Genomic DNA, 8730 nt, shown 5'->3' on the forward strand with positions numbered 1-8730 from the left:
ACCTACTGTTTTTCGTTATTGTTTTCACTATGGTTAAGTTATCTCACATAGCCTATTGTGTCCCCAACTGATAGACAAAACAAGCATAACGATGCATGGTCACTTTCCATGTGGCCGCAGGCACCTGCGGCTTCTCATGTGGAGCCACCGCGATCGTTACTGACGGCGGCCGGGGATGTACCAGTGACAATTGCAGCGTCTACTGGCGAGGCGACAATTCTTACGGCAACGACGGCAACAGCGCAGACGGATCCACCTTCGACCACTTCCGGTTCTCAATAGGGGCGCGGAGAAAAGTGTGTGTATGACTTGAATATTGGATTATGGAATATTGACGGTTTAAAATCATGTGTTAATGACGCTGAATTTATTAATGTAATTCAAGCATTTGATATTGTATTCCTATGTGAAACATGGTTAAAAGATAATGACGCTATAAATATTAATGGTTATCATACTATTTCTGTACCAAGGCCAGAAAGTAATAAATCTAGACGGGGACACGGTGGGGTATTACTTTTAATAAAGTCATCACTATTTCAAGGAATAACGGTATGCGAAACAGATGACAGTGGATTTATATGGATTAAAGCCGATAAAATATATTTTAACATGGATAACGATGTATACATTTGTTGCGTGTATATACCCCCTAGCAATTCAGTGTATTTTCAGAGGCATGAAATTGGGTTTTTTGAACTGTTAGAATCAGGTGTAAGAAAATATGGTGATCTTGGATCAGTTGCAGTTTTAGGTCACCTTAACTCCCGCACGGGCGAACGGTCTGATGTTTTGTCAAATGTAAATGATTTTGAACGGTTTATACCAACTTTAGATAGAAATGATGGTGACGATTTATTTCCAATTAGGCACTCTATTGATAAATGTATCAATACATTGGGTATTAAATTGTTGGATCTATGTTTATCTAGTAATATGAAAATTGTAAACGGCAGATGTGGTAATGATGCACTTGTCGGCAATTATACTTACTTTTCGAATAACGGTGATAGTGTTATTGACTATTTGGTAGTGTCAGGGGATTTATTCCCCTTAGTTAAAAATTTTACTGTTCATGATTTATACAGGTTCTCACCAAATGTTCCAATTTCATTTATGTTAAAAGTTGACATGCGCAATTTTGAGAATAGTGACAATAATGCTGAGTTTGTGAAATTTACATGGAGCAATGAAAACACAAATATGTTTAAGATTAATATATCATCTTGTAGTAATGATTTTCATGTTATTGTTGATAGCATCATAAGTGGAGAATGTAACTTTGATGACAGTGTTGATTCATTGTCTAGTCTTTTATATGATAAAGCGTTTGCTGCATGTGGTAAAAGTGTAACAATTAGTGGTTTTAGATGTAACCAAAAATATAAAAATGCTTGGTTCAATAATGAATGTGAAATTGCAAGGCTTGAATTTAGATTTGCAAATCGAAAGTACAGAAATCATAACACTGATAAATTTCGCGCATTGTTGCATATGAAACGTAATAATTATCGTGGTATTACTCGTAAAGCTAAGAGGCAGTTTAATTTTCAACAAAGAAGTGAATTACATAATATGTCTAAAACGCAGCCTCAGAAATTTTGGAAATAAATAAATAAAATCCGAAATATTAAGCCCAAAGAACATAATATTAGCAAAGATGATTTTATGAATCATTTTAAAAATCTTTTTGATGGCGAAACATTCTCAAATGCTGTCATTGATAACGGTCAAAATGATGAAAACGTTAATATAGATCAGTTAGATGATGATTCTACGTTAGAAGAAGTTGTAAAAGCAATAAGTTCATTAAAAAGAGGTAAAAGCGGTGGTGTGGATGATTTAACGCCTGAAATGTTTATTGAATGCAGTGAGGTTTTCGCACCAATTTTGTGTAAACTTTTTAATTATATGTATGTAAACTGTGTTTATCCCCAAAGCTGGACAAAGGTATAATTGTAATTGCCTAAAAAGGGAAAACTTAATGAAGTTAACAATTATAGAGGTATAACCCTTACAAGTTTATTTTCTAAAATATTTTCTATATTGCTGGATAGCCGATTGCGGAAATGGGCAGATGATGTTAGCCTTCTCACAGATTGTCAATATGGATTTAGAGGCAAAAGAATTACTGTAGACGCTATTTTTGTATTGTCATCTTTTATTAATAAGGTTATACACTATGGTAAGCGAAAGTTGTACTGTGCCTTTATTGACTTTCGTAAGGCATTCGATGTTGTATATCGAAATGGTATATGGTACAAATTATTACAATATGGTGCATCTACAAAACTTGTATCAATGCTTAAAAAGATTTACGAAAAAGTAAAGTCATGTGTACGTGTTAAATCGCAATATAGTGATTATTTTAACATTAATGTGGGTGTCAAACAAGGTGAACCCCTTTCTCCACTTTTATGTCTGTTTTTTTTTTTTATAAATGATATGGAAGAGTAAATAAAAATAGATTATATTGACTTTATCACTATCGAAGAAATCCAAATACTCATGTTGTTGTTTGTAGATGATACTGTTTTATTTTCATATACAGAAAATGGACTTCAACAATTACTTAACAAATTACACGACTATTGTAATATTTGGGGTATATCTGTAAATATAGACAAAAGCTTCGTAATGGTTTGTAAAAAGGGAAATAGAATAGAAAATGTTAATTTGCAATATGATGGTCATAAATTGGATGCGGTTAACAAATTTATCTATCTAGGTATTACTTTATCACAAAATGGAACCTATTTGCAAGCGCAAAAGAAGTTATCGGAGCAGGCACTTCGTGCCTTGTTTTCATTGAATAGTCTTTTTGATGTTATGTTTTAGATATACGTGATAAACTGAAACTGTTTGATTGTATGATAATTCCTATTCTTAATTATGGTTCTGAAGTATGGGGCTTCCATAAAGCCCAAGATATCGAGAGAGTACAACTAAAATTCTTAAAACAAATTTTAGGTGTAAGACAACAATCATGCAATGCTGCAGTTTATGGTGAATTGGCAAGATTCCCATTAAGTTTGTTTAGGAAAATACGAATTATCAAGTACTGGTTCAAGGTTAAACGTTATCCCGAGACTCCTATGTATAAGGTATTTCATATGAAATCTGTTTTATGGCGAATATATAAACACTTGGACAGTTAATCTGAAACAGTTGTTGAACGAGCTTGGATTTGCTTATTTATTTACATGTGATAATGTAACGAATATACAGATAGAAGCTGTCATTAGAAGAATATATGATACTTACTTACAACAATGGTATACAAATGTTTGAAATTCAGACAAGCTACAGTGTTATATTAATTTTAAACAAGATTTTGCAATTGAAAAAATATTTAATTTGTATTAATAGCAATAAGTTCAGGATACTTCTTACTAGATTTAGATGTTCGGCACACAACCTTAATATTGAAGAAGGAAGATATAGGAATATATTTACACCTCAACTTCCATTCCTTAAATGAACTGCTTTTCGGCAATTGCGTTCATCAATCGATGAACGCAACATATTCGGATATGTTCGGATGGTAATTCATTGCATAACAATATACATGAAAGCTATTGATCTTGTTATTGGTTGTATTGTGTCTGCAGGTCCCGTAAAATATAGATCAACATTTTTAAAAGTGTTAGTTTATTATATTTTAAATATATTGATACCAGAAGTGTTTCAATTTTACGTTTTAAAGTGATTTCAAGTGGTTGATATTTTCCCGCGTTATTGTGACGTCATTTGAAAAAAGTTTCCGGTTATAGTCGGGTCGTTCTATTTACAGAATGGGTAAGAACGGATTACTGAAAGGTTTTCTTAAATGAAATAAAGTATTTTTTTTAACAATTCTTGAATGAAATAATGAACTAGTGGTGTAAATATAAGGAATGAATTGCGGGGTTGATGTCATTGTCGGGGTTATGAACGCAATTGGGTTGGTCAAAGTACGCGTGGACTCCACACACATTGACAAACCCAATTGCGTTCATACCCCGATAATGACATCAACCCCGCAATTCATTCCGTAAATAAACCGAGAAGATAGAAAATGTAATAAATGTAATATGAATGTTGTAGAAAATGAATATCACTTTTTGTTAGTGTGTCCTCATTATTGGGATTTACGTACAAAATATATACCCAGGTATTATATTCACTGGCCTAATATGGCAAAATTTAATAACTTAATGTCCTGTAATAATGATAAAATATTGAATAATATTGCTACTTATTTATCATTCGCTACGGATAGAAGAAATGCTGCTTAGCATAGTTAACATGTCTAAATACTTTTCATGTATAGTTATAGTTCATACTTTTCTCCTTAAGATTAAGTGTTGTAAAAATGATCTCATATTTATTTCATATCTATATTTGACTCTATTTTGTTGTCATTAATGCCATCTCGTATGTTCTTTGTGTACTGGCAATGTTCTAATTGAATTTGCTAATAAAACTTTGACTTGACTTGACTTGGTAAAAATGGCACCCTTTTGTTTTCTTGCCAAAGGCTTTAATTCATATCAACTTGATGTATATAAGTATCCACTTTCGGCGCAAATCATGCTCGACAATGCCACCACTACCTCAGAACACCATCACAAGAGCAACAGCACCACCACTTTATAAATATAGGCATATTTCCTTTTTTAAGAAGAGCTTGTAAGTGTGAATGTGTGCCAGCGTAAGTACTATACATATAACCATTCTATTTTCGTGCCTAGGAATGTTCTTAATACGATTCTTTGCACCGCAGTGTAGTTGAAAAGTTAGTAGGAATCAATATATGCACAGGTCCCAATAAGGAGAAAAGCTCCTGGCACTTCAGTTTGCACAATATTGAAACATAATAGTAGCGAACCTGTAGTAAAAAGTGTTCTTACATGGTACCACATTCTCCAATTTTCTAAATATGTCCATTTAATAAAAATATAAGATAACATATAAGTCATACTCATATGTGTATAAACAAATAGAAGGCACAGCTGCACGATAGAAATAACTCATTCCACAGTGTGACCTTTTTCTGTACATACAATTTATGTGGAATTAATTATTTGATCGAAATTTTCAGTGTGCTATTTTTGTTCATGCAGCAATTTACCTTTTTAACTAACCATGTGTTATTAAAAAAAATGTTTTAATGATATGCTCAAGACTTAATGACATCCACAGTATGTTTTTGTATAAAACTACTTTATTTGTTCAGTTACCATGGGGTCTTACAAAATGTTGATTAAACATTTCTAAATTTCCTCTTGTGTGACACAAAATGGTTTGAATTTCAATTTCAGTTAGTTAACGTTAATGTTATATGCTTTTCAATGTTTGTGAAACAAGTTATTACAACATTATATCAATCACTCTCGTTGGCTTGATGTTTTTTCACTTGATATATATATATATCCATTTTATTGTATTTTGTACAAAACTTTAAGATTTTCCTGAAAAAAATCTTATCATTTCAGTGTGTATTTCAGACTTCAGAATGTTCGTCCAAATACAGTACATCTATATTAAGAGGTAGAACGGTTCTTAGATTTAGATTTAGATATTCGAGGCAGAAACCTCTTAACTCTCTGTGGGTTTGTTTTGCAATAAAATAAACAGTAAATAGGGTTTTGTAGAGAATCTAATTTAAGATTAGAAGATGTATCTATGCTGGAAACATTGTGCTATGGTTTATGAGATAATAATCTTGGTAGAGGGGCTTTTATTTTTAAAACTTGCCTTTGTTTTGACAGAATTTTGATTAAAAATATGTTCAATATATATTTCATATATATTTCATTAAATTGTAAGTCATACTTATATATTTTTTTCCGGAAATGGAATGTTGCATTTGTTTTGGTCCGATAAACATAAAAAATATGGTAAAAGGAAGATGGACTCTACTTTTAAAATATCTTCTGGGTTTTTTTTCTCTTTTTTGTTAAAAGTTGTCTACTTTGACTGTCCACACATTTTCGATGTCGGTTTGCAATGTCGGAACACTTTCGCATAGCTTTCAAACACTGTTACAAATTGTATGATGTGTCAACATTATAAGTGTGATATATTATGGACCATTTATTTTACTTTTATTTTCGGGTTTAATGCTTGTCTTCCACTTATACTTCAGTTTTGTTAAACAGTTTTTAATGATTTAATTGGTTACCGATGTTAAGAAAATAAAATTGTAAAATCAGTTTCTATTTCTCATTATTTATCCATCCTAGGCACCCTAGCGTATCATAACTTATATCATATAGGTTATGATACGCTGGGGTGCCGAGGATGTATTTATCAAAAGATTCTTTCCTTTTGAATGTTTATGGTGTTCTGTTTAAACTTTTAATTCCATACTCATACATTTTATCTTTAACAACTCCAGATCAATTTTGAAAATTGGTCGTGTCTGGTAAACACCATATTTCAACCTGATCTTCATCAAACTTTGTCAGAAAATCTAATTTCATTAAGCATAGGTCAATGCTAAATATGGGGTCATGAATGAATAAGATTCCCACTATTGCAGTAACATATACTACAATACTACATGCATATTGTTTTGGCAAATGAACTTGAATGGAATGGAATGTTTATTTTTCCCTGCCGAACCGAAAAATTGGGATGGAGATATTGTGTTGGCGTTGTCTGTCCATCTATATACACATCTTGGTAGGAATTGAACAGATAATATTCAAACTTGGTCAGAATGTTCGACTTGTTGAAATCTCGATTGCTCGTTGGTCACATGGGTCAATTCTCAGAATACACTAGAGACATTATATTTGGTCAAATATTCATCAAACCTAATCAGAATGTTTTCTTGATGAACACTCGGATATTTAAAACTGGGTCACATGTGATAAAAATAAGGTCACCATGTCAAGTCTTGGATTCTTTTTGTCTGGAACCAAATCTCTGCTTCAAAAATTCCCGATAATTCATCAAGGAAAACATTCCGATAAAGCTTGATGAATATTTGGCCAATTATAATGTCTCTTCTGTGTTCCAAAGAATTTCTGAGATTTGACCTAGTGATCCACTTTTTGACCCCATTTCACACATTATCAAGCACACACACACACTCGCACGTACGCACACGCTCACATGCGCACGCACACACACACGCGCACACACACCCGCACTAACACGCGCACACACACAGACACGCGCGTGCACGCACACGCACGCACGAACGAACGCACATACACACGCGCACACACACACGCACACACGCACACACACACACACACACACACACGTATATGGATCGCCAATTGAGAACACTTGATTTTTCACAACTAAATGACAACTTTTTTCTCCGCATATATTTCGGCATTGTTAATGCATAATAGCCTTGTGTATTTTTCTTCATTATATAAATCACTTTAGAAATAAAATATTTCAATATCTACGGAATTGACAAAACACAGTGAACTGAGGACATAGTTCCCACTGGTGCGAACATTCCACTGGGGACGTCGCTCCAACTGAAGACACAAAACACACACCGGCTATTGAGACCGCACAAAATGTATACCTGAAATTGGAAACACTTGTTATTAACATAAGTTTCATGTTTTATTAAAAGAATATTCAGAAGGCCATGACCAATGCGGACAAATACATAATTACGTTTAAAGTGTGTACAATTGATATCATAGGAATTAAACACTCAATATACAGTGCGTTCTGGTTTCAGGCAAGAGCTACCACCAGATGTACACAAACACTTAATTGAGTATCATATGTGAAAAAAGATGTATAGTATAAATATATAATATGAAAGAGAATGAAAATTACGTGCAGAAAGGCTTCTAACGTACGCATTCACATTGTATAAAACAGTATGAATGAATTGCAAAGACACGCTGCATACAAAAATAAAAGACATTACAATGCTATCAATGGTGAATTTGGTTGGCGGAGATCTGTGTCACAACAATGGCATAGGCTTAATTGAATGGCTACGAATAGAATATTATAAAATGATAAATTTCTGTGGAAATAAGAGTAGTAGTAGTATATGTAAAAAAATGGCACTTTCAATATTATACAACTGCTTGGATAGATGTGAAAGTATGTCTTCAAAACTTTTTTGTGACAAAATTGTACATTGTACTATGAACAAATTAATTGATGAATGGAAAGCCAGTAAAAATAATGAAATCTGGCCGAGGAAGAATTAAACTTAGAAAATATAGGCTATTTCAGGTTGAATATGTTCCAGTATAGCTACATAGCTCATGTCAGCAATGGCTAAATTTAGATTTAGATTAGTTGTGCCACTAAGGCTGGAATCGGGAAGATACGAAAACATGCCTGAAAATCTACGTTTATGTCTTGTATGTAAACTTGCCATAGAAAATGAAATTCATGTACTTTTTCTCTGCCCTACAAACCAGAGTTTCAGAAATGACATCGTTAGAAAAACCACTGAGCTTGATGCACCATTGAGTGACGGGTGTGATCAAGACAAATTTAACTTAAAGCTGCACTCTCACAAATATACCATTTTTACAACTTTTTTCTTTTTTTTGTCTTGGAAAGAGCAAATGCTTGCATAAATATCGGCAAACCAATGATATAAGTTTGCTGACAAAAAAATCAGATCGTAGATTTTCATATTTCCGTTCGAATGTTTTATGGCTTAAACCGTTACTAACAGCTTAAGAAAAATGCATAAAACATCATTTGTTTAACTTAAATATAAAAATCTGCGATCTTATTTTT

Source organism: Mya arenaria, chromosome 8, assembly GCF_026914265.1.
Source record: "Mya arenaria isolate MELC-2E11 chromosome 8, ASM2691426v1".
Classification (NCBI taxonomy): domain Eukaryota; kingdom Metazoa; phylum Mollusca; class Bivalvia; order Myida; family Myidae; genus Mya; species Mya arenaria.